General features: G+C 37.5%; 1 long non-coding RNA gene across 1 annotated transcript in view; it reads right to left on the reverse strand.

Annotated features, from left to right (window-relative positions):
• Positions 1 to 3,227: 3,227 nt before the first annotated feature.
• LOC103104935 (uncharacterized) overlaps positions 3,228 to 27,812 on the reverse strand; it is a 29,416-nt gene continuing 4,831 nt past the window's right edge. Inside the window, exon 3 of the long non-coding RNA XR_008917182.1 lies at positions 3,228 to 12,520. This is a non-coding gene — a long non-coding RNA (uncharacterized LOC103104935). The remainder of the gene's footprint in view (positions 12,521 to 27,812) is intronic.

Below are 27,812 nucleotides of genomic sequence, written 5' to 3' on the forward strand. Positions count from 1 at the left end.
AAGAGTCTTAGGGATAATCTAGCAAGAGGTACTTCTTTTAAAAATGAGGAGAGCAATGCCAGAGATGAAAAGTGACTCACATAGTTTAGTGACTGAGCTGGAATTAGAATGCCAGCCTCCCAAGTTGAAGCTCAATGCCCTTTTGCAATTCATCTGAAACAAGTGCTAGACTATGACCATACTCAAGGGACATTCTTCCTGCTAGCCGGGGTCCTATGCCTGTCACTCAGAGATGGCAGTAGGGTAGGAGTATTAGTATTCAACTCTTGCTGAGCAGATGGTATATAGCTCACTGGGTGTCTTTGTAAATGATGAAGTCCCTGCAGAAGGAGAAAAAGAGAAAGTGTTTGCCTAGGCTTTGGCTTTGCCCTGTTGCCATGGCAACGCCCCAGTGCATTACCAAGAATAGCTATTTGGGTTGGTGGGGAGGGTGAGAAATATCAACCACTTTAAATCCCATGGATAGAATTGGTATGGCCACCTGCCTAAGGATGCTCCTTGCAGGAAAAAAAAATCAGAGCCCTAAACAAGAAAGGCTCTGCCCCCAAATGTGCTTTCCTCCTTACCCAAACCCTTAATGTCTTTCTGAATTCCTATGGACAATTGAACCTAAGATGAGCAAGACTAGGAGTCTACCTTTGATTTACGAGTAAGAAGAGGCCTCTTAATAGAGCTGCAGTGCAGAAGACCATTAGATTTTCCTGTCTCCTAATTCCTCCCCTTAACTATGTGTGGTTACAGTGTACTAGAGCCTCAGATCCAGTCAGAAGACCCAAGTTTGATTCCAGGGTCTGCTACTTATTACCCCTATGACCTTGGGCAAGTTATTTCTTCTCTATTGGTCTCACTTTCCTTATCCTCAAAATGGGGACAATCTCTTTTAAAAGGCAGCTGAAATCAGTGGAAAAAGTCTTCTGTATACCATCCATTAAAACTCACACGGATGCCTCGTTATGGTAATAGAGAAGCTGCCAAATACTAAAGACTGTACCAATGGACTGTAAGGGTTTACAAGGTGGAAAAGCTTCAGGAATCGGCCCATGCTCTTCCTGCTAGCTGGGGTCCTATGCCAGGGAGCTAGTGGTGTAATGGATAGAGCACTAGATCTGGAGTCAAGAAGACCTGACTGAGTTCAGAGTTGTCTCAGGCACTTACTGGCTGTGTCACCCTGGGCAAATTGTTTAACCCAGTTTGCCTTAGTTTCCTCATCTGAAAATGAGCTAGAAAAGGAGATGGCCAACCACCCCAGTATCTTTGCTAAGAAAAATTTCCATAGGTTCGTGAAGAGCTAAGCATGACTAAAATGACAAAATAAAGTTGGAGTACTAATTATTAGCTGTATGAGCTAATTCTGAGAGAATGAGAGAGAACCATGCCCTTTATAAGTGCCTCATCCTTGCTTTGAGGAAAATTGGGTCCCTTGACCTTGAAGAAAGGAAGTTTCCATAGTAATTTATATGAAAGAGCTGCAGAGAGGTTTCCATTCCTAAGGCCAGAGGGAAAGTTGCCTTGGCATTCTGGGCAACAACAGTGCCAAGAGTGCCAGTCCTCCCTCTTACTGACTAGGTCACCTTGGGAAAGTCATTTAGCTATCCTTGGACTCAGTTTCCTCAATTATAAAATAAAGTGTCCCCTTCCAGTTCAAGAAATAATAGTTTTTCCTTAGTGAGTTCATTCACCTTGCTCCTTTAAGTACTATCTGCAGGCAGAAGCTGTTAAAGGTTCTTAGTAGTGACAAGACAGCTAAGACCAAGAAAAGCTTCTATCTTTTCTTTAGTGGGGACTCACAACATGTTGCTGTTCAGTCAGTCATGTCCAACTCTTCATGATCTCATGGACCGTACTGTCCATGGGATTTTCTTGGCCAAGATCCTGGAGTAGTTTGCCATTTCTTTCTCCAGTGGATTAAGGCAAATAGAAGTTGAGTGACTTGCCCAGGTTTTAAGAGCTGAGCCTGTGGTCTCTCCAAGCCAAGGGTCCTTCTGTCTAGGTGGAGTGGTCAGGCGAATAATGAAGAGATGAGAGAAAACTGAGTGTTCAGACCTGTGCTTGGGTGTCATGCAGCTGTTCTTCCTTGGCACAGAGTTTTGTGTTTATTATATAGCTTCAGTGAGTACATGCTTTTCTGGCACATAGTCATTTTAAACATACATGATCTTCTACAGATAATTGAACAAGTCACACATTAACAAATCACTTAATCAACATTCTGTGATCATTTACCATGTTTCTACAACAGAAATATTTGTGATGGAGATGAATGACATAGATAGGGTGATCTGGAGCTTAGTTCCCCCTGACCTGTGGGATGACCAGCTAGGAGAATCATTGTTGCTTTTGATCAGCTTTCACAATCAATCATAATTACTTAGAGATGGGTAACACAACATTTCAAAGCTTGGTACAGGGTTAGAGGGTAATTTAAGACAGACCAAAATCAGGAATTTCCTCAATTTCCATGTTACATTTTTCTTGTGTTGCATCAAAGCACTTTAGCAATGTTTCCTGGTTATCGTAAACATAACGAAGCAGTGAAGTGTGTCAGTAGTTTGTGCTTCAGAGGGGTGATTGATGTGCCTGTGTGTTTGGCTAGCAGTGGGTGTGTGGAAATTGAATGTAACTCTGTTAAGAGAGAAAAGGGAGGGGTAATGGGTAATGATCTTTGGGTTTTAATTCTGTGAATAATCTGGGGGGGATTAAAGTGGGACATATGTGTGTTAACCCCATAAGTATTTGCTCTTATATTATTTCTCCTGTATTGGGGAGAGAACAATAATCATAACAATTCCATTAGTAAGGGAAGTTAGTGGGAGAAGTCACACAAAGGGGGCTGAGTGGGTGCCTCATCTTTTCTGAAGGCTGCTCTGCAGCCTTCATTTTCCCAATCTGCAACTCTGTCAGATAGCGAGGGTATGAGAGCTCTCCACACCCAAAGTTACACAACTAGTAAGTGTCTGAGGTCAAATTTTTAACTCAGGTATTCCTGGCTCCTGGCTCAGGATTTTATATACTGAGTCACCTAGTTGCCTCCTAGGCAAACAAAGGTTAAAGGCCTTGCCCAAGTCCAGAATCATTCTGCAGTTTCTGTTTTGGCTGGTGATGATGAACCTTGCCGAAATTTTGAGTTAAAACTCTTGTGAAGCTGTTTTAGTCTTCCTTTAAATAGTTAAAGGAGTAAAACTGTTTCTTAGAATCCTGTATTTGGATTCTCATGATTGGGTGGCTTCTGAGATTTGGGAGAATGATGAGCACTTCTTAGAAGTTCCTTCTTAATAACCATTGAATGGTGCATGGAGAGCATTGACACTAGGGGCAAAGGATTTGGCTTCTAATACTCTGGTAGATTGACATTCAAATATTCTCTCTAACATTTACTGATTGGATCTCCTTGATAAAGTGACTTAACTATCCTGGGCTTCAGTTTTCTTATCTGTAAAATGAGAGGGTGATATTTGATTATCTCTACGGTCCCTTTCAGTTCCAATGCTATGATTCTAATAAACTATATGTAGCATCTGAATTTATCTATTTTACAAAATAGAGTTGGGTCTCCAGAGAAGCAAAGTTATATGCCTAGGGCTCATTAAAAAGCAGCAAATCAAAAAAAAGAAGGTAGATTTCACTCATAGATGGGGATTCAGAACTAATTTCTGTTTGGGTAAATCCACAAATCTACATAAACCCTGGACAATAAGTTGGCATTGCTCTGCAGCAATGCACTTTCCCCATTTCTACCATCCTGATTACTGATGAGGACACCATCCTCCCAGTCCCTCAGGCTTGCAACCTAGGAGTCATCCTGGACCTATGAAAGATGTGCAGAAATTGTAATAATTACTCATCTATCTAATGAAATGGTCCCAGGGCAACGTATGGGAGGAGTGGGAAAGACCAGAGAAATGACTGACTTAAGGTGGTTCTAGGACTTTTTTGAGGCTTCCTGTTTTCCTCTAATAAAAGTGGTGACCCTTACCCTGGGTAAATTGCTTAACTCCAATTACCTAGGCCTTACTGGCTCCTTTGCCTTAGAACCAATACTAGGTATTGATTCCAAAACAGAAGGTAAGGGCTTAAGAAAAAAAAATGGTGGCTCCTCACAGGTCTGTTTTAGCCTTTGGATAAAATGAAGACATATTGCTTAGTTTGAATTTTGGTTCCAAATTTTACCTAGTAGTGAAATAGATCTAGTAAATAGAAATAGAAATAGACACCAGGTTCAGAAAACTAAGTTAATTTGGTTTGTAAATCCCAGAGCAAAGATAGGTAAAACACAATCGATAGCAGATTCCCATAGGTGTTCCAATTTTTCCTTCCATCCTGAATTAGACTAGTCCTTGAAGAAGATACCTAAGTGCTTCTGTAATGATTTTTCATGCATCTCTCTAACTTGAGTATGGGAAAAAGAAATACCTTTTGATCCATCATTTCCTTGTCCCAGTTTGGCTCTGAAAAGTACTCTTTTCTCTCTCTGTCTTGGCAAGGAAGGGAGTTGCAACATATCTTGTATTTTAAAGTTTAAGGAAAAATATTCACACAAAACCAGTTGTGCTATAGTGAACAAAGAGCTGACTTTGGATTGAGATCTGGATTCAAGTCCAGCCTTTGGCACATAACTGGCTTTGGGATCCTGGATAAGTTACTTCTAGTTTTAGAAGGTTACCTGGGATCATTGAGATTTAAGTTGCAAAATCATTGCTAATCAGTGCATTAGTGGAGGTAGTTATTTGCATCAGGAATTCCCTACATTGATGAAATCACAAGTTTCTCTTCCCTACAAAATACACACACTTATACACACAGTTAAGTGGTAGTGTGGATAGATCCCTGGGTTTGGAATCAAGAAGGCTCATCTTCACGAGTTTAAATCTGACTTCAAACACTTACTAGATGTATGATTGTGGGTTAGTAATTTAAAACTGTTTGCCTCAGTTTCCTCATCTGTACAATGAACTGGAAAAGGAAATGGCAAACTACTTCATTATCCTTGCTAAGGAAACCCCAGATAGGCAAGAAAATTGATAGAAGGTTGGCCTTTTAGTCAGGAAGACAATGTCTAAGTTTCTGTTTCTGACGTATTCTAGTAGTACAACTGTGACCTCTTAGTGCTCCAGAAAACTCTCATAAATTATAAATAAGTTGTCATTTTTCATTAGTATAGGGAGTTTCCAAGGTTAATGACATCATTGGTCCTGACAGGTTATATATGTACATGATATATATACACACATATAGACACTGACAAAGAGACAATTTTTTAAAGCTCTCTTTCTCTTGCATCTGATTACTGACCTTCCCTGAGAGTCAAAGAGAGAAAAATAACCCATATAAAATCATTCTTTGTAAACAGTAAATATTTACCTTTTTCTTCCCCATCATTCATTTCTTAATGTTTTTAGTTTCCATGCCTCTTACACCTCAGATAATGTCTTTTCTATTCTCCCTCTTCAATTCCCCCAACCCCACCACCTTTCTAAGAAGTTCAATAGATCCTAGTGAAAATAGTCCCATGGGGACCTAGGGGAAGGCATATTTCTTGCTCAGTCCTATCTTCTGAAAGCATTCTCATTGCTTGTTACAATCTCAATATTTATTCCTAGGAGTCTGACTCTTGATGTATATGAGTTCCAGGATTTATTGCAGCGCCTAGCATATAGTAGATACTTAATAAATATTGATTGATTGATTCTCTTTCACACAATCCATAAGTAGCTATGTTTCTTCCCTTTCTGCATTTAAGTCTAATAATTTAAAAAACTTCTCTACCCAGCTACAATGTGTGCTATTTGCTCAGGCCCTCATGAAAAGTAATTATCTGATTTAGCTAATTCTCATTTTAAAGAATAATAATCTACACATTTATTGAATCGAAGTATCTTCAGTACAATCAATATTTTATTTCTGTATGCTTGACAAATTTATACTCCGATTGTCAAAGATCTGTGATACTATAAGCAATAAATATGTCCAGATTTCAAAAGCTGAGATTCCTAAAGACACATGACTCATATAACAGGCATTACACATGCCTATAAAAGGAATATCACTAACCTCTCAATGGAGCTAGGACTAGAGTAACCCCAATATTCTGACCAGGTCTGGTGCACTCTACACACCACAGCCTTGTTTAAACATTAGCAGAATGATGGAGAACCCAAGGATGGACCTCTCTATTTGTTACTGAGAACTAGTTGTTACCTGGCTCCATCCTTGTTCTGTCACGCCTGTCCCATCACAACTTCATGGACCAATTGTCTGAGGGATTTTCTTGGCAAAGATACTGGAATGGGTTTGCCATTTCCTTTTCCAGTTTTATGCAGGCAGAGATTAAGTGACTTGCCCAGGGTCTCATATCTACTGTCTAAGATTAGATTTGAACTCTGTTCTTTCTGACTCCAGGTCCAGTACTCTATCCATTGCACCATCAAGCTGTTCTGGCCCCATCCTACCATACCAGTATTTTTAGACATGACTCCCCTCCATACACACTCTATAAGTCCAGCCACACTGGCCTACTTGAGGTTCCTCAAGAAATGCTTTGCCTCCCTTCTTTGTCCTTGGTATTGTCTGACTCCTCCATGCTTAGTATGTTCTCCTTTATCTCTACTTTATATATGAACAGGGTCTTGGAGGAAGTCAAGGAAACTGTCATCCTCTGCAGAGGTCTTCCCAGTCTCCTTAGCTACTAGTGACTTCCCCTCTAACTTTATCTTTTATCTACTCTGTATACATCTAAAATCGATTCACTTGCACACCTCTCCTTTTAATATAATTTCTTTGAACTTAATAAATGTTAAATGGAAAACAGGGTAATGAGGGAAAATTTTCTGGAGGAGGAGATGTGACCATTAAGCAAATCCCTTTTGTGAGAGGACAGGGTAAGATATTCGCTTCTTTTCATTTTATGACCCTTCATTCACTGATTAGTAACAACATTCTATTAGTCTGATTCAATTAAGTATAGATAGAGTTGTAGAACTGAAAATGACCTTAAAGTTAGTAATACTAATTCTGCCATTTTCAAAAGATAATACTTGGAGAATCAATGAGTTTTTCCTGATAGGAGGAAGTCTGATGTTATTGTATCTTTATTAAATGTTAATGCTCTTGCTGGGAGTGGGGCAGAGATAGTCATGATGCTTTTGTCTCCTCTTAGTCATTCTCTCCCACCCTGCCCCCCAAATGAAAAGGAAACCAACAAAAACAATTTTCCTGTCCTTTTCCTAGTTCCCTGTTGGGACAGAGTTTGGGAACTTTGGCTCTAACTTTACTGTTCTTCCATTGTAAAGACAAAGTACACAACTTGTCCGATCTTGGACAAATCACTTTTTAGATGAGGATAATGAGGTTCAGATCAGTTAGGTTAGTGGGATAGACTAAGCCTCCAAGGATCCTTCAGGCATTAAATCTATGACTTTTTTCCCAGTGTGTTTCAGGAAAGGCAGCACGGTTGTGATGGAAGAAGCATTAAACTTTGAATCAGAGGCCCAGGTAAATAAAAGGGTTTGCCCACTCAGACTGTGGTAGAGATAGGATGAAGACATGCAAAACAGGTGTTTCCTTCTCTTATTAAGTTAGGGGTTTGATGCCCCTATTCCTTTTGTTCCTTCAAAGTTATGCTGAGGGGAATTAGAAAACAATCTCGTGTAGATGGCAGCTGAAGCTACTATTTACCTTCTCCCACATAATTACCTTATATTTATTCAACATATTTACTACATATTTTTTTATGTTCATACCTCTACCCATAGAATATAAAGTCCATAAAGGCAAGAACAGCTTTGTTTTTGTCTTTATATTCCCAACATTTAACATACTGCTTGGCACAGAGTAGATGTTTAATAAATGCTTGTGGATTGATTTTCCAGCCTCAGCATTCTGAATTCAAAAATGGTGTGTTTTAAGGCTTTTTTCAGTTCTAACATTCTATGCTGTTAGAATGTTAGAACAAGTCGAGGAGGAAACTTCTGTAATTTTAAGTGTTTGAAGATTCTATGATCTTTCTATAGACCTGTGGGTCACAATCCTTTTCCTAACAACATTTAAATAAGACAAAAAAATGGGGGGTTGTGGAGAGAAAATAGCAGGAGCTCAGCTCACCCAGCAGGACTTCAACTGTTTTAGCAAAGGCAGTCTTATGATGTCAACAGAGGGCTGAGAGAATTGTTCTAAAAATGGAGCTAGGGTAAGATACTCCTGGCTTCCAGCAGCCCTGGCTAGGAGTAGAACAAATAAGAAGCAGTCGGGAATCTGCCACAATGGTGGGGGCTAGCACATATCTAGCCCCTCAGCATCACATTGCAACCACCTGAGGCATGGGCTGCCTCAGTAAGAGATCTTTCTGGCCCTGGAGGCATTCAAACAGATTCTGGAAGACTCCCTGTCAGGGATGATGTCAGATGGAAATAAAAACAGCCTTAGAGTCCGTTGACTCCAACTTCTAAGAGTGCTATGATGCATCCAGTACTAGACCTTGTACCTAGGGAGGGATGGATCAATATTTCTGGAAATGAATTTATTTACTCAGATAAATGCTCATGCCGGCAGGTGTTTGTCATAGCATTGCTGGAATAAATAAACGAGAGAATAGTTCTGGAGCTCATTTTTTGGAAGAGTTTGTCCTCACCACGTTGTACTACCCTTTGTTTTCTCAGGGCAGAGCAAAGGAGGGGAAAATATTCTCCATGAGGTCAGAACAGGGAAAAGAACAGCAGAACTGTTACCATCAATGGCTTCTGCAAAATGGAGTGCAAAGAACTATGCAAACATTAACCAGATATCTTCTGGCTACTAAGCACAGTGTCTGGTGTTGGGGGAATACAAATACAAAGCTTAGAAAAGTACTGATGGGCCCTGTTGGTTATGTTTCATAATATATATTCATATATTACATATATACATATATGCATATATACACATATATTACATATACACACATATAATATAGTATATAATTATATATTATTCATATTTAAGTTTTTTTCATGTTTCTCAGACTACGTTTTATACGTACTCTCTTCATACACAGGGGCAGCTAGGTAGTATGTTGTAGAGAATTGGGCCTGGAATCTGAAAGACCTGAGTTCAAATCTAATCTCAGACATTCACTAGCTATGTGACTCTGGGCAAGTCATTTAACCTGTTTGCCTCAGTATTCTCATTTGTGAAGTGAGCTAGAGAAGAAAATGGCAAACTACTTCAGTATCTTTGCCAAGAAAACTCCCAGTTGGGTCAAGAGCCAGACGTAACTGAAATGAACAATAAAAATATATACACAGTGTATGTAATGAATTTTAAAAAAAGGGGGGGCAGCTGGGTAGCTCAGTGGATTGAGAATCAGGCCTTGAGACTGGAGGTCCTAGGTTCAAATCTGGCCTCAGATACTTCCCAGCTGTGTGACCCTGGGCAAGTCACTTGACTTGTCAATATGTGACAAGTCACATATATCTATCATATATGGGTATATATTATATATAAATATGTATTTATATGTAAATCCATAAATATATTGAAACATGTAAATCTTTATATTGACCATCATGTATATTTACAAAGTTATATATAAATAAACATACTTATTTACATAAATTATATGTAAAATTTATGTAATATATAAAACATATATACATATATTTTTTCATATTGTCTCTTGCATTAGAATATATGCTTCATGAGGGGTAGGACCATATAATGCAAGAATTCAAGTAGATCTTGAGAGGCTAGTGCAAAAGTGTGAAATATACAAGTCAAGGACTGCACTGTGGTTCATGACATTTTCAAATGCTACCCAAAATAATATCTAGCATTTATATTGTGCTTATGTACCAGACATTGTACTAAACACTTTACAAAAATCTCATTCTTTCCTTAAAACAATTCTGAGAGGTACGTTATTATCCTCATTTTGCAGATGAAGAAACTGAGGCAAACTGAGATTAAGTGCCTTGCTCAGGTTCACTCAGCTAGTAAGTATCTGAAGATGGATTTGAACTCAGGTCTTCCTGGCTCCAGGTCCAACAGCCTATCGACTGAGCAACTTAGCTCCTTCTACATTAAACTAGATTAAAATCTATTTGGGAAAGTATATGATGAAACAAATAAAAATATAACAGAATGTACATGATGGTAATATATGGTTTTCTAAGTAAAAATGCAGCTGGGAGGGATCCTTATGTATGATTTAGTGGCTCCTGGTTTCTATTTGAGTTTGACAACATTTTACTAGAGTATTAGTGAGATGATCCGACAAAATGAAATTCCAAAGGGATAAATGTCAAGTCTTCCTGTGAGGTTCATTTTTGAACCCAGACACAAGAGGATGGGAGAGAAATAGCTTGACAGTAGTTAGGATTGAAAAGTATTAAACCAAGCCTTGGGCAACCTCTCAGCAAAATTATACAGTTGGAACATGTGCCTTCAACATCTCATCTGTTTCTTTCAATGGTGTTTCTAGAAATACTTTCATTAGATTGAAATGAACCATGGGTCCAGTGCTTCAAGAATAGAAAGAAACAAAAAAGAATGAAAGTGAAGTAATCTCGGAGGGAATTGGGGTGGGGAGTATGAGGAAAAGCTTTTTAAAGAAGGCGGGATATGAGCTGAGATTTAAAAGAAGATCTGGGAATTTGGGAGGTGAATATGAAGAGGAAGAACATTCCAGGCATGGGGTATGGCCAATGAAAAGGCAATTGAGTTAAAGTGTAAGAATACTAGACAGGAGAGAAGAGACAAAGTTGTGAAGGGTATTTACTTCTGGAGGTAATAAGAAGCTATTAGAGTTTATTGAAAAAGGTGGTGACAGTCAGATCTGCCTTTTGGGAAGATTTCTTTGGTAACTAGGTGGAGAATGGACTGGAGTGGGGAGAGACTTGGGGCAAGAAGGCCAACTTGGATGCTATTTCAATACTCCACATGTCAAGTGATAAGCGTCTAGGATATATAAGTAATGTTGTAGAGCAAGAAATGGTAATATTTGGTAACAGAATGACTGTGTACAAGTGAGGAACTGAGAATTCAGCAAGGCTGTGAGCCTAGGTGACTGGAAGGATGGTTTTGACCTGAAAAATAATGGGGAGGTTGTTAAGAGGAGAGGGTTTTGGGGAAAAATACTAGTTTTCGACATGGTTGGTTTAAGATGGCTATAAGACTTGGAGTATGAGATATCCAAGAGGCTGGAGGTCAAGAGAGAGATGTTAGGGACTGATGAACAGATCTGAAAATCTGCTTAGACATGATAAATTATCCCAAGAGGGCTGATGAGATCATCAAGCAAGACAATCAAAAGGGATAAAAGAACCTGAGACATATCTTCGGGGAACAGCCACAATTAATGCATGTGATTCTGGAGGAAGATGTCGGAAAGGAGACCAAGAAAGAAGAATCAGAGAGAAAGAAATGTCATAGGAGAGAGAAGGGTCATAGAAACCTACAGAAGAGAATGTTGGAGAAGAGGGTGATTGACATTATCAAAGGCTGCTGCAAGAGATCAAGAAGATGAGGATTGAGAAAAGAACACTGGATTTGGCAGCTAAGATCACTGGTAATCTTGGGGACAGCAGTTTAGATTGACTGATGAGGTCAGAAGCTAGAATTCAACATATATAGGATGGAGTGTCCAAATGTTACTATCCTTGTTGAGCAGTTCCATATGCTATCTCCTCAAGCCCTGCTGTTTGACTGGTTTGAGACTCTTATTACCCAGAGAGAAAATCTGTAAGATAGCACTGTATTTAAGATGTTTTGTCCTCCAAGGGTAAAAAAAAACACACACACACTAAAGTGGATGAGAATAATGGAAGAGGCACTGGAATGGGAGTCAGAGGTATGGGTTCTACTAGAGATTCTGTTGCTAACTTGCTATATGACCTTGGCTAAATCATTTTCTTTCCTGGGGACTTGTAGTAATCTTTTACTGCAGAAAAAGGACATTGGAATTAACTAATATATCCTCCTAATTTTGTAGAGGAAGCAAGGGGACAGTGGGAACAGTCAGGGCTATAAATTCCTGTAGGTTTTCTCTGTAAATATATATGGCTGATATGATTCAATAATTCTCTCAAAGATAATGTTTCCTTTGGTATTTGGTACTTTGGTCTTTAATGGTAGAATTTCAAGTTGAGGTAATCTCCCTTTTAGATAAAATCTGTTTGTAGAAATTTAAACTGCTCAGATCAAATAGGGAATGGACCCAACCCTTTTATAGTCAGAAGCTGGACATCATTCATTCTAGACAAATTCTGGCATAGCCTCTGCTCTATTCTTCAGAAAGGGTCCATGGGCTCCAAAAATAAGAGCCATTTAGCTGAGCTAGGCTTTAAATCCCTGAAACTGACAGCCAACTCAGCAAAGTGGTTGGGGACAGTGGGAACAGTCGGGGCTATAAATTCCTGTAGGTTTTCTCTGTGAGTGGAAAGAATACAGACCCAGGAATCAAGAAATGATGAATAAATTCCTGTCTTCTGTCACAGGCTAGCTATATGGCCTTATGGAGTTTCTTTGCCTCTCTGGGCCCATGTCTCCTCATCTATAAAATAAGAATGATAAAAAGGGTAGATATTAGATAGGATCTCTGATAGGATCTCTTCTATTTCTAACATTTCATGATTAATTAGCTGCTAAGGTAATCTTACTAAAGCATTGGTCTGATCATGTCATGTTCTTGCTCAATGAGCTCCAGGGGCTCTCTATTATTCTCCAGAATCAAATATAAAATTTTTTGGAATTAAAAAATTTTCTGACTTGAGCCTTCCTCCCTTTACATTCTTCTTACCCTTTACTGCCCTAAATGTGCTCTATAATCAAGCTTCACTGTCTACCTGTTCTTTCTTGAATGCAAGATTCTATCTCTGTGTCTTTGTATTATCTGTCCTCCAGGCCTGGAATGCTTTGTCTCTCTCTGTAGTCTCACAAAGCAGGTCCTTGAGAATTGCCCTGTTGACTGACTCTGGCACTAGTTTTGTAATTTAGATGCCCATTTAATTTTTGCCTATGATCAAATAACCATAAAAGAAACAAAGTCAAAAACCCTCTGTCCCAAACTCTCTCTTCTATGGGATCTGAACATTAGCTCTTTAGATGTGAGATTCTACAATTAACAGTGGAAGCAACTTGACTTCTGAGGGCCCTCTCTAGCTCTTCATTCCCCTTGTTTTTAGTTCGTATAAGGTTTACAGAGGCAGTAACAGAGTCATGGTAGCATTTTCCAGATGGTTGATGGAATCAGCTAAGGCTAGAGAGACCTGGAATAGAAACCTCTTTTCCCCCGCTTTCAATTTTGCTGATCAGCTCAATCTGAGCCACCAAAAAGAAGGAAAAAAGTCTATCTTTGAATTTTCAGCTCAGTAACCTGTATATTTGTCAATCTCTGGCTATTCTTGGACAAGTCAGCGTAGACTGGCTGATGACCCCAGGGCACTATCTACTGGTTAAAAGAGGAAATGCAGAGCTTCAAAATGAGAAGGTGGGAAAAACAATACTACCTTGGGTTTAACATAGAATGCCCCCAAGTATAGGCTCAGTCCCCAAAGTGAGCTCCATTTGCAGAAAAAAAAAACAAAACTCTTAGCCTTGCCAGTGGCTTGACTCAAAGTACAAACTGTGAACTTGCACAGAATTGTAGCTTATAATCAATGCTATATATTAAAGGAGAAAAATCAACTTTTCAATGCAGAATAACTGACCTTTAGATTATGATTTAAGGTTTTCAGAGTGCTTTTATATATGTCATATCATTTGATCCTCACACTTATTTTCTTTTTTAATAGTGAATTTTGCTGCAATGTGTCAATCTTTTCTTTGGATGATTGGCATTGGGAGTGGCCAGTTGATGAAGAATTAAGAGAGGTAAAATAAATGAAGTGGGGACATGATTTTCAGGGAAAAAATGTCAAAGTATACTCTGAATGATTGAACATGGAGCTTTGGCATTCTACTTGACTTTTACATGCTATAACAGATTTCATATATGGTACACCAAGAAGTAATTGATACTTCACTATGAAGACTTTGGCTCCACTGTTCTCTGACTCTGATGTCCAATTTAAAATAGATATTTGCTACAATCCTGGGTCAGTAGATTATTAAAACACGTTAGAAAGCAATTCCAACTTAGTTCAGGTTTGATGTTGAGATAAAAACAGGTGCCCTCCAAGGCCCTGAACAGTTAAAAAAGTTTATATCTCCATAATATAGTAAGAATATGTGAAAAAAAAGGATATAGTAAAATAGGTTATCTGTATTTAAACCCTCTCTTCTTGATGTGAAGATGTATCTGATTAGAAGATATACTCTTTTCTTTAAATGCCAAATTCCCCAATGAATCTAGTGAGTAGGGATGTTCTTTGTAAATTGAGAGCAACAATAGTGTGTACCGCAACCAGAGATATTTCTTTAAATCTCCCAGAAGAATCCCTAAACCTTTTCCTTGTATTATTCCTAGATACAGTAGAATCAGAGCAGGAAGGGAATAACATCTATCAGATACCAGATGATATTCCAAAAGGCTTATGGGCTACAGATTCTATAGATATAGGTTTATTAAAATAAGCAACCCCTGTTAAAGTGCTGACTAAAGGAGGTCCACCACCATGCATTCCACAATACTCACTTAGCAAAGAGGCCATTGAGGGGATTACCCCAATAATAAATTTGTTATTGCATCAAGGCATAATAATACCATGCATCTCTGAATATAATACCCCAATTTTACCAGTTAGAAAACCCAAGCTAGATGCGGAAGGACAAATAGTCTATAGATTCATTCAAGATTTAAGAGCTTTTAACAATCATGTAAAAAAATCTTACCCAGTTGTACCAAGTCCTGCTACCATCATTTCATCTATCCCAAGTCATGCAAAATATTTTACTTTGGTTGATTTGTGTTCTGCAATTTTCTCGATATGTATACATGAAGACTCACAAAAAATATTTGCATTCACATGGCAGGGAAATAAATATACATGGTCTTGTTTGCCACAGGGATTCTGTGAAATTCCTTCATTATTTTCTTAAATCTTAAACAAAGATTTGAAAAATATTCAGCTTAAGGACAGTAAACTTATTCACAGAAAGATCCACTGAGGCTAAAACCAGAGCATTTGCAAGCAATTGCAAAGTTAAAAGAGGCAATATTATCAGCTCCTGCTCTTGGTATCCCTAATTATTAGAAACTATTCTTACTCTATGTCTTTGAGCAAAAGGGAATAGCTTCAGGAGTTTTTACTCAGAGCTTAGGACCAAACCAACATCCTATTGCATATTATTCTGGTCAACTAGATCCCATAGCCACAGGAATAGCTCCATGCTCCAAAGCATATTTAAGCAAAAGGCTTTTGGTGGTCATCCACTAGCTCAAACAGCTTAAGCTGTTTTAGATCTTAGCAACAGGGCCCTAAGGTCCTGGCTAGCAAATGCCTAAATTAGGACTAGAAAAACCTGGGAAAGGTTTTTGACCTTGTCCTGCTTTCCACGTGTTTACTTTAGAAATATGCGGTTTCAGCCAGTTCACACCATACTTAACAACTGGCTATTCAGCTCCATGACCAACCTTGTAAAATTTGCATTCTTTTTCTCTCTAAAAATTCTCATACCATGGGATTTATGGCAAAAAATAATCAACACAGTACTCCCCCTTGGGATTTTGATTATTATAGCTGTAATATTGTATTTCTTTAAAAAACCCACCTCTCAGTCAAACCAACCGAGTGTTCCTTCTACTACTCAACAATATGCATAACTAAATACTTGGCTTGAGCTTATAGAGGAAAGTCAGGGAGAGATTGTAGTTTTTATGAGAAGCATTAAAAGAGATTTAAGAACATTATCAGAAACTCTGGACACAGCTTCTCCCGCCAACTTGGCCTTAGAACCCCCTGCTCTTAACCAACCTCCCCCTGCCCCTGCCCTCTTGGCCTCAGAAAACCCTAATTCTAACCAACCCACTTTGAGTTCACACCCCACCCATGCTTCTGACCCTACACAATCAACTCTAAGTTCACACCCGACCCATGATCCTAATGCCTCCACTTTACACCTTACTGATTCCTCCAATCCTAACACCTCTGTATCCTTTCACACTTCTTCCTTGGCTCCTCCTTCTCACCCTACACAATCCACTTTAAGTTCACATTCCAATCTAAATTCACACCCTACCTCTGATTTTCTGGCACTATGGGACAATAACAAACCCTCTCCTTTAGTGTGCCCGACCCTTCTATTTCTCAGACTTACCCAACTGAGAATAGAGCAAGAAGCCTAGAAACAGGAGTACCAAATAATTCAGATAGCTTATTTCCTTTAAGGGAAGTACCTACTTTTAATAAATATGGAAAATTGGTATCTGTAAAACGTCATACACCTTTTAGCCCCGAGGATTTAAAAAAATTGAAGGAAGATATGCCATCATTTGAGAACAAAACAATATTAATTATAAAAAAATTAGAGAACATATTCAGAACTTTTGACCCCACTTGGATGGATGTTGAGAATTTATTAGAAGCATTATTAACAAAGAGAGAGAAAAATAATATTGTCTCTCTGGCTAATGAAAAGTGAGGTAGAAGAGGACATTATTGGCCAACTGAAGATCCAATGTTGAACTAGATCACACAAAACTAAACCAGGCCAGAGAAGCAATATTGACAGCCATGAGAGCTTGCTCGGATAGACCTGAAAAATGGTCAAAATTTGAAAGAACCTGACAAGATATTGATGAAACACCCTCCCAGTTTATGAACAGACTTATTGACATAGGGAATACATATATGGACCTTGATTTATCCAGAGAAAGAGACATTAGGCAAATACATAGGAAATTTGTTAAGAATTGTTGTTCAGTGGTAAAAGACTACTTTAGAACTAGCTTTCCTAATTGGGACTCTATGGACCTCGAAGAGCTGAGGAGAGTAGCAACCTATGTTTATAAAGGTCGTGTAAAAAGACCTAAGGAAGACGATATATCAGTGGAAGATTTAAAGAAAGAAATTGAAATGTTAAAGAGGCAATTGAAAAATAAGGGAGAGACCATAGCCCCTTTGCGGCAATTCACGAATAAATCAGTAACTTGCCACTTCTGTGAAAAGGGCCACAAAATGATGGAATATAGAATCTTTCTGAAGATGATTGGAAGAAATACACAGTTCAATAACAATTTTAGAACTAATAACTATAGAAATGATGATAATGGTCATAGAAACCAGAACAACTATAGAAATGATAATGGTAATAAAAACCAGAATTTTAGAAATTTTAGAAATCATAATAATGATTATGGAAATAACTATAATGAATATAGAAATAAGAACTTTAGAAACCAGAATTATAGAAATAGGAATTGGGAAAATAATGACAATACTCAAAATGAAGAAAATGATAATACCTAACAACAATATATAAGAAATGGAGCTCGTTCAAAACATAGTCAAGGTGCTAATGACCCTCAGAGAGGTGCCCTTCAAGAGGATGCCCAAGGAACTTCCCAAATATAATGAAGGTGATTCTTCTTAGACTCTATTGATTTTGTTGATATTAATTAACCTTTTTCAGTTTTTTCTCCCCTCCAAATAGTAGGAAAGAATGAACAAAGAACTTAAAACTATGATTGGAAAATTATGCACTGAGACACATTTAAAATGGCCTGAAATCCTACCTCCAGCCCTATTTTATCTTAGAAGCAGGCCTAGAGGAGACCTATACATCTCACCATTTGAGATGCTTTTTGGACATCCACGTATACAGGCTAAAACTTTTTCCCCTGTATATACCTCACTATTAGGGGGAGATATTACTATTGCTTCCTATATACAGGAGTTACAGCACAAACTACGTGAACTTCATGAATCCGGAGCTGCAGTACAAGCCGGACCACTAGACTTTTCTCTGCATGACCTGAACCCAGGAGATAAAGTTTATATTAAGAATTTCAAGCGAACTGGAGCAACTCAATCTTCATGGGAAGGACCATTCCAAATATTGTTAACTACTCCAACATCTATAAAGATTGGAGAAAAAGACTCTTGGATTCACTGCTCACATGTGAAGAAAGCATCTTCTGCTGAGAATGATTGACTGTATCTTAACATATGCATTGGAGATAATAATCCATAGACAAATGGATGATGTTTTTTGAGAAGACATTGAATTACTGATTTTTTTCCTTATTTTTATTATTGCTTTTCTTTATTTTGATTAGAATATTTGATTTTTTCTCATTTCTTGTACTAAAGGTACACATAATTAATATAATATTTTCCTGCAGTAATAGAAGTTTAACATATACATACTTGCTATAATATCAATATATACCCAAAAGCTTTAAACTATGGGAACCTGCCATTTATTGATAAAATGTTATGAGACTATTATTAATGTTTGTATTTGATTCCAGAAAAAGGGATAAAAAAACAAGGAGCACAGACTTAACCTGAATAGTGCCAAAAAGAGCACACAGGAAATAATAATGTGAGACTCGAGGTTGCGACGCTTGACATATATTAAGTCGTAGGACTTCCTTGTATCTACACTCTTTGTGAAGTACTCATACAAGTACAAAATTTGACTATCATGCTGGCTCCCTGTATCTCTGAGAATGACAAAAAAATTCAGATGAGGGAATGACATTTCCCCATCAAAATAGAATTCTAATTTTTCTCTCTTATATTATGGCAACTTCCTGTAGTCTTGGCTGCAAATGGCTAAGTGAAATATTACTGCATTCTGTCCTATTGACTTTTGGAATAGAAATTACTTTAAGTTGGACCTATACCAAGACCTATTTTGAATTTTTTTCTTATGTTTTTGATTGTGCTTTTCTCTTCTTTTGATAATTGACTCATACAACCCCATAACTAAACATTGCATCCTGAGCTGTACTGGATGTTTTTTAACACCTACTTCAGGGGGGATTGTATTTTAATTTAAAATCCAAGATTTTTGATTTTTTGTTTGAGATTGTATATTTATATATAAAATCCAAGATTTTGATTTTTGTTTGAGAAAAGACTTCAAGAAAGAAGTTTGATAATCTCTAAACCCAGAGAATGAATTGTTGCAGAAAGATGCTGGAGAAATCCACACTACATCAAGAAGATCAAGAATGAACTTTGGATATGGTTGATTGAACTGAACTTTGATTGAACATTTATTGTAAATGTACACATATGCCAAAAGGGACTGCCCCTAATTTGGCTTTCTGTCAATGCGCCTAGCAAAACATTGGTTTTGCTTTCTTTCTTTTCTATTTCCTCCCTCACTACTCTATTTTCCTCTTAGAAATTTGAATATTGTGTATATCCATAGTTAGAAGTGCATTTAGGATTACAAATTGATTATGTTAAATGATCAATGGGGAGGCTAGTCTCCCAATGATCATCAGGGGGGATTGTGAATCTTGAAATTTCTCAGACTTGTGAATGTTAAAAATTCCTCATTGGGGAATTTTTTATTGGGACAATTCCCTATTGGGACTATTCCCCATTTTAAACAGTGAAGCTACTTAGATCTAAAATGTTAGAACTCTACTTAGATAAAAAATGGGAAGACCTCTACTCCACCCATACTTAAGACTGCTTTAGGGGAGAAAACTCCTTGCTGAACAATGAAAAGTACTTAAGCCCATACTTAAGCCATGCCTATTTTTAAGACTAATACAAAAGGTTGATAAGTACCTATAAAGGTCAGGCAACTTGTGAATTTACAAGGAACAAAGAACTGGGAAACTTACTCAGAGCTTTCCTGGTGTGAATTACTCAAAAATGCACACCTTCTTAGGTGTGGACTAAGAATGGTCTGTCCTTTTGAAAAAATGTCTCCTGTGATTGGTAGATGAAAGAATTTAGGGGAGGTGACAAAGGAAAATTTCCCTTTATAAGGAAAGGAAAAGCTGAAAAACAGGATCTCTGGATCTTTCAAAAGACAGTCTCTAAGGAGGTTGTTGAGAGAAGGACAATCTCTAAGGAGGTCTCTCAAGGGAGGCTGACTCTGGCTGGAGCTCCCTCTGGGGAGACTCTGTCCCCCTGAATCCTCACTTGAACAGATCTTATGGTGAGTGATTAAGGACTGACTGATATTTTCTTTTAGGGCTTAGGCCTGGGTTGGCCAGGGCTGCCTGGGCTGGCCTATTCTTTTCTCATTTATTTCCTTTTCCTCTCTCTTTCTCTTCTTTAATTCCTCATTGTATTATTAATTAAAAATCTCTATAAAACCCAGTTGACTTGGGTATATTCAAAATTGGGAATATTTCCCTGGTGACCACCTTATATTTGATTTAAAACAAGACACTGTAGTGAAAACACATTTTCTGCGGTCACAATTTACTCACCCACTCTTATATCTACTACAATTTATATCTTCCACTATTTTACTCACTACAGTTTACAACCTCAACCATTTTAACTCTTACAGTTTATGGCATCAACTCTTTTAAATGCTACACTATGTATTTGTCTAATGTCCCTTTCTCTGGATAAATCAAGGTCCATATATGTATTTCCTATGTCAATAAGTCTGTCCATAAACTGGGAGGATGTTTCATCAATATCTTGTCAGGTTCTTTCAAATTTTGACTATTTTTCAGGTCTATCAGAGCAAGCTCTCATGGCTGTCAATAATGCTTCTCTGGCCTGGTTTAGTTTTGTGTGATCTAGTTCAACATTGGGGTTCCAATGTGGATCTTCAGTTGGCCAATAATGTCCTTTTTTACCTCGTTTTTGATTAGCCAGAGAGACGATATTATTTTTCTCTCTCTTTGTTAATAATGCTTCTAATAAATTCTCAACATCCATCCAAGTGGGGTCAAAAGTTCTGAATATGTTCTCTAATTTTTTATAATTAATATTGGTTCTTCCTCAAATGATGGCATATCTTCCTTCAATTTTTTAAAAATCTTCAGGGCTAAAAGGTGTATGTTTTACAGATACCAATTTTCCATATTTATTAAAAATGGGTACTTCCCTTAAAGGAAATAAGCTATCTGAATTATTTGGTACTCCTGTTTCTAGGCTTCTTGCTCCATTCTCAGTTGGGTAAGGAGGAGAAATAGAAGAGTTAGGCATATTATGGGAGAGGGTTTGTTGTTGTCCCATAGTCCCAGAAAGATCAGAGGTAGGAAGGATTTGAGAATTGAATTGAGCAGGGTGGGAAGGAGGAGTCAAGGAAGAAGTGTGAAAGGATACAGAGGTATTAGGATTGGAGGAATCAGTAAGGTGTGAAGTAGAGGCATTAGGATCAGAAGCATGGGTAGAGTGTGAACTTAGAGTTGAGGGTGTAGGGTTGGAAGTATGGGTGTGGTATGTACTTAGAGTTGAGGATGTGGGGTCAGAAGCATGAGTAGTGAGAGCAGGGGGTTCTAAGGCCGAGTTGGCAGGAGGAGCTGTGTCCAGAGTTTCTGATAATGTTCTTAATTCTCTTTTAATGCTTCTCATAAAAGTTACGATCTCCCCATGACATCCCTCCATAAGCTCCTCTTTAAGCTCCTGCCGAGTATTTAGTTCTACAATTTGTTGAATATTAGAGGGAACAATTTGTTGGTTTGACTGATAAATGAGTTCTTCAAGGAAATACAATATTACAATTACAACAATAAAAAACTCAGGGGAAAGTAGTATGTCGATTAGATTTTGCCATAACTTCCATGGGATGAGCCCTTTCAGAGAGACAAGGAATTCTGTATTTATAAGATTGGTCATGGGGCTGTTGAGCCAGCTGTAAAGTAAGTTGCAGACCAATGCTTGTACTAAGAAAAAAACAAAGTATTTACTGAAATGCCAGTTGTTAACTAAGTTCTGAAGGGACTGCCCCTAATTTGGCTTTCTGTCAATGCGCCTAGCAAAACATTGGTTTTGCTTACTTTCTTTTCTATTCCTCCCTCACTACTCTAATTTCCTCTTAGAAAACTGAATATTGTATATATCTGTAGTTAGAAGTGCATTTAGGATTACAAGATGATTATGTTAAATGATCAATGGGGAGACTAGTCTCCCAATGATCATCAGGGGGGATTGTGAACCTTAAAAATTCCCAGACCCTACTTCATAAGGTTGGGTTAAGACCATTCCCCTCTTTAAACAATGAAGTAACTTAGCTCAGGAATGTGAGAACTCTACTTAGATCAGGAATGTGAGAACTCTACTTCACCATACTTAAGCATGCCTTAGGGGAAGATAAAGTTGTAAACTCTCTGCTGAACAATGAAAAGTACTTAAACCCATACTTGTAGTAAGACAAAAAGTTCATAAGCTATGCCTATTTTTGGATTTTATGTAAAAATACAATCTCAAACAAAAAATCAAAATTCTTAGATTTTAAATTAAAATACAATCTCACATTCCTGATCAAGTACCTTCACTGCCCAAATGGGGAATGGTCCCAATGGGGAATGATCTTAACCCAACCTTATGAAGTAGGGTCTGGGAATTTTTTAAGGTTTACAATCCTAACCTTATGAAGTAGGGTCTGAGAAATTTTAAGGTTCATAGCTGTACTGGATCTCAAACTATATTATAAAGCAGCAACTATCAAAACAATTTGGTATTGGCTAATAGAGTGGAGGACCAATGGGATAGATAAGGCACTCAAAATGCAGTGGTAAATGATCATAACAATCTAGTGTTTGACAAACCCAAAGATCTAAGCTTTTGGAAGAAAAACTCACTATTTGACAAAAACTTCTGGGAAAACTGGAAAACAGTTATGATATAAATTAGGCAAACCAACATCTCACTACATATAACAAGATAAAGTCAAAATGGATACATGATTTAGAAATAAAGGGTGATACCTTAAATAAATTAAAATCGCTTACCTGTCAAACCTATGGAAAAGGGAATAATTTAGGTCAAAATTAAAAAAATAGAGAACAATAAGAGATGTAAAATAAATAACTGACTACATTAAATTTTAAGTTTCTGCACAAATAAAATCAATGCTACAAAGATTAATAGTAAAACAACAAAATGGGGGGGGAAATCTTCATTACAAGTCTCTCTGATAAAGATTTTGTTTCTCAACTATTTAGAGAATTGTGTTAAATTTATAAGAATAAAAAATATTCCCCAACTGACAAATGGTCAAAAGATATGAGTAGGCAATTCTCAGATGAAGAAATAAAAATTCTTTAGTCATATGAAAAAATGTTCCAAGTCACTGCTAGAGAATGCAAATTAAAATAACTCTGAAATATCTCCTCACATCTACCAGATTAACATGACAAAAATGGAAAATGCTAAATGTTGGTGGGAATGTGGAAGAACTGGGACACTAATACACTGTTGATGGAACTGGGAACTGATACAACCATTCTTGAGAGCAATCCAGAACTATGCCCAAAAGGTCATTAAATTATGGATGCTTTTTGACCCAGCAATACCACTACTAGGTCTATATCCTGAAGAAATAGGCGGGAAAGGACGTACTTATATTCATAGAAGCTATTTTGGTGGTAGCAAAGAACCGGAAACTGAAGGGATGCTCATCAGTTGGGGAATGGCTGAAAAAGTTGTGATATATACTTATAATGGAATAGTATTGTGCCATAAGAAATGACTAACAAGATGATCTTACACTGTAATAGATGATATTTTGAGGGTATATTTTGATGGATACTAGATAACTAATGGATCAGGTAGTTATCTTCTTTTTTGCCTATCCTCTTCCTCTTTTCCCCCTCTTCAGAAGCCTTTCAGCCTCCCTTCTCCCCTTCTTCAGTCTCCTTCATGTCACTCAGTGTGAGCTGTGAGGTTTCAATGAAATGGTTCTTAAACTTCTTTGTCAAACTAGGGGTTTATTTGGGGAATACAGGACTAGGATGGAGGATAAGGTAAGAGGGGTAGGATATTCCTATTCTCTACAGTGAGTGTTGGATTGGAGGATATTGAGAGAAATGGCAATTCAGTCACTGGAATGAAACAGAACCAGTCAGAAAGATATATGAAGACTACTGTCTTTCTTCTTCTTCCTTCAAATCAGTCAGGTCACCTCCAACTTGATTATCTCAAGTCCCAGAGATAAATAACCAGCTTCCTCTTTCAGGTCAGCCAGAAAGCCAAAAGATTTAAACCAGTCCCTGTTGCTGCTTTTTCTGGTCACATGCCAAATGGAATTGTCATTTGATTGACAGATGACCCATCTCCAGCTTCTGTCCTTTGCATCATACATTTTCTTATAATTTCTTTCTTCTCCACAACACACACACACACACACACACACACACACACACACACACACACACACCCTGGAAAGACTTTTATAAAGTGATACAAAATGAAGTGAGCAGAACCAGGAGAATGTTTTACACAGTAATAATAAAAATGCAAGATGATCAACCTGAATGACTTGACAATTATTATCAATAACACAGGGATCCAGGACAATTTTTAGGGACTTATGACAAAAAGGATATCCATGCCATAGAAGAAATAGAATCCAAATTCAAATTGAAACATACCATTCTTCACCTTATTGCTTCCATGAATTTTTCTCTAGGGTAAGCAGTATATGTCTTGATTCACAACATGAGAAACATGGAAATGTACTATATAATAATATATGTACAACTTATACATCATATTACCTACCTTCTTGGGGAAGAATGGGAAGATGGGAGAGAACATGGATGACAAAATGTCAGAAAACTAATATTAAAAATTGTATTGACATATAATGTGGGAAAAAATTAAAAGAAGAGTAAGTTGAATGGCAGGGTGATTTGTGTGGTCTTCAGAAATATACTAAGTCAGAGGGGCCTCAACTGCATGGGGGAGATACTTTTATATATTTATATTATGGCAAAACTAGGGGCTAATCAAGTCCTGGAACCAACCTTATTGTAGGAACATAGGGTGAAGGGTAGATCTAACCCACGTTTTGAGGAAATAAAGAAAAATATTAGTCATATTGCAGACATGAAAGACTTGTGCTTGATATTCTATCAACTCTTACTGCAAACTTGGAGAATTCAAGTCTCAAGTGTGATAAAGTATGGAAAGGTTTGCAATTCCTTTCCATCCTTTATCACATAAGCACAGCTTTTGAAGATTGGCAAGTTGTCAGATAAGTTTCTCTTACTATGAACTTTCCTGTTAAGATCCACTCTACCCAAGGTAGAGACATCAGAATCAGACATTAAGTACTTCCTATGTGCCAGACACTGTGATAAGTGCTGCAGATACAAAAAAAAAGGCATAAGATATTCTTTATCCTAAAAGAAATCAGAACTAATGGGAGAAGACAGCCTGGTTTTAAGAGGATGAGGTACTACAGCCAGATTTATAAATGATCTGAAGAGATGAATATCAGAGTTGATTTCACCTTGCATAGTAATTGTTGCTGTTATTCATTCTTTGTTCCTAAAGAGGGCCAATGACATCACAGGGCAATGTTTTGACTTGTGTATGAATTGGGTTTAAGTAAGGCAGAATTGCACAAAGTCACCAGCCTCACTTTCTTCAAGTCATTGAAATCCAGTGGCAAACTAAAAGTCAGAATGACTGATGATAGCCCAGGATGCAGAAGATGACCGTAGCATCTTTGATGTCTAACCTCTAAGCACTCCACAGTGCATGCTTCAGTCACCTCTGTGACTTTTGGAACAAATTGTTCTCATCCTCTAATTCCAGGGAAAGACTTCAGTTTCTAGAGATCATGAAGTCCAGGAAAGTAACAGTGTGGTAAATGAGGTGAATGCCCTGGGTACACTCTTTAAATGATAGAGAATCTGGCAGGATATCTCCAATGTCTACTTCTATCCTCTCCAAGCAGAGTAAAGGAGGGATGGAAGTTTTCAAGGTCAATTTCCTATTTTGAAATAATGAATTTCTGGAGATTGTAAAGTTTGGGAGAGCAGATGGGTGGGATATGGTTGAGAATAAACTACAAAAGAGATTCATTTTGTAGAAATCTTGAAGTTCATAATCATAAATCTTATTTTCTGGGAAACCTGAGCATTTCAGTTGTGCACTACTGAATGGGATCAACATGGAACAGAGAGTACAATTCTATCAGAAACCTGACATAGATTTTAACATATTCTTGCTGTCAGAATTTGGATTATTAGAAGATAGAAAAATGGAGACCCAGAAATAATATTTCTTTTAGTCAAGATATCAGTTTAATAAGGCCTAGCTATGGCCTCTACTCAGGCATAAAATACATACACACAAATCCTGGTAGGAAATAATAATGATATTAATAAAAAATAAATAAAAAATACTTGAGTTTTTCAGCAGTACTGTTTGTCCTTGTGGAAACTTTTGACAAGAAACCTTAGGGGTAATATGAAAGATGAGACCAGGGTCGTTGGAAAGTCATACCTCACCAAGATGTAGAAAGTTTAGAAAACTTGCTAGTCTATCAGATATCCACAGGGGATGTTCAGGGTTCACCAAGATAATGCTTCAAAGTCATCACTTAGGAATTGGGAAGTTAGCTATTAGCTCAGCACTTTTATTCCTCTGCTCATTAGGGAGTTCAATTCAGAAGTTTGTAACTTGGAAAGGGCATTTCATCTCAAAGAATCTGATTGAGCTTTATGATTCAATTGAGGAAATCTGAGTGTTGTTACCCAACAGATGTGGATCAGGGAGGATTAGATAATACAATGAACATTGAATAGAAGTGTCCCTGAAATTGGGAAAGAATTAAGAATTAAATCCAAGGGTCTATTATCCTGCTTAAAATTCCAGTTGTAGAGATGCCTAGAGAAAAAATTCATCCATAGACCACGAACCATTCAAAATGCAGAATTTGATATTGCAGGGCAAACTAGAACATGGATGAAAAGATTCACTCTGAATCATCTATGGGGAGGGGACAAGGTGAATACTCTTGATAACATGCAATAAGATCTTTTAAAAAATAGAATTGACTGCACCAGAGTTGATAAGTTCCCTTTCCTTGGGGATCTTTGAACAGAGGCAATAATAATCACTTTTCTGGTATGTTATACTTGTGAATTTCCCTTAGTTAGGAATGTATCTGTCAGTGAAGTCATATCTAATACTCAAATCCTAGGATTCTTTTCAGTGCCTTTAAAAAAATGCTGATAGGGGCAGCTATGTGGCTGAATGAAGAGAGCCAGGCCTAGACATGAGGTTCTGGGTTCAAATCTAGCCTCAGACACTTCCTAAAGTACTCCTTACCCCACTCTTTTGCCTGGAAACCAATACTTAGTTCCATCAATACTTTTTTTTTTTAAACAATCAATACTAAGTTCAAAGTAATAGACTGAGATGAAACCCTAGTTTATTCACTTGGACTATAGGGACTTTTGGTCCATTGAAAAACTAGAGAAACTCATTCTGGGCATTTTATCTGGCTGTCCCTCGTCTCTGGAAAATTCTCTATCCTCCAATTCATCTATTGAACTTCCTGGCTTCCTTAAAGTGCCAACTAAAATCTTATCTTCTATAGGAAGCTTTGCTTGACCCCTTTTAGTTCCAGTGCCTTCCTCTGTTAATTATTTTCTATTTTTCCTATATAGTTTGTTTTTTTTATTTATTTGCTTACATATTGTCTCCCCCATTTGATGTTAAGGTCATTGAGGGCCAGGACAGTCTTTTGCTTTTTTTTTTGTATCTCCAGCACTTAGCACAGTTCCTGGCACTTAATAAGTGTTTATTTGTTGATTAGAGAATATTTGTTTAAAAATAATGTAGTAAGGGCTCAGAATTTAAATTTGACCCAATTTAATTTTTAAGTCATTTTATTGTATATGCTGAGGATGAAAAGAAGCTAGAAGAGATAATCTTTGGGTAGCTAAGATCCTGCTTGGTCCCAATGCTACTTCTACACAGGACTTCAGAGCTTAGAAACATGCATTTTGAAAT

Source organism: Monodelphis domestica, chromosome 3 (assembly GCF_027887165.1).
Source record: "Monodelphis domestica isolate mMonDom1 chromosome 3, mMonDom1.pri, whole genome shotgun sequence".
NCBI lineage: Eukaryota > Metazoa > Chordata > Mammalia > Didelphimorphia > Didelphidae > Monodelphis > Monodelphis domestica.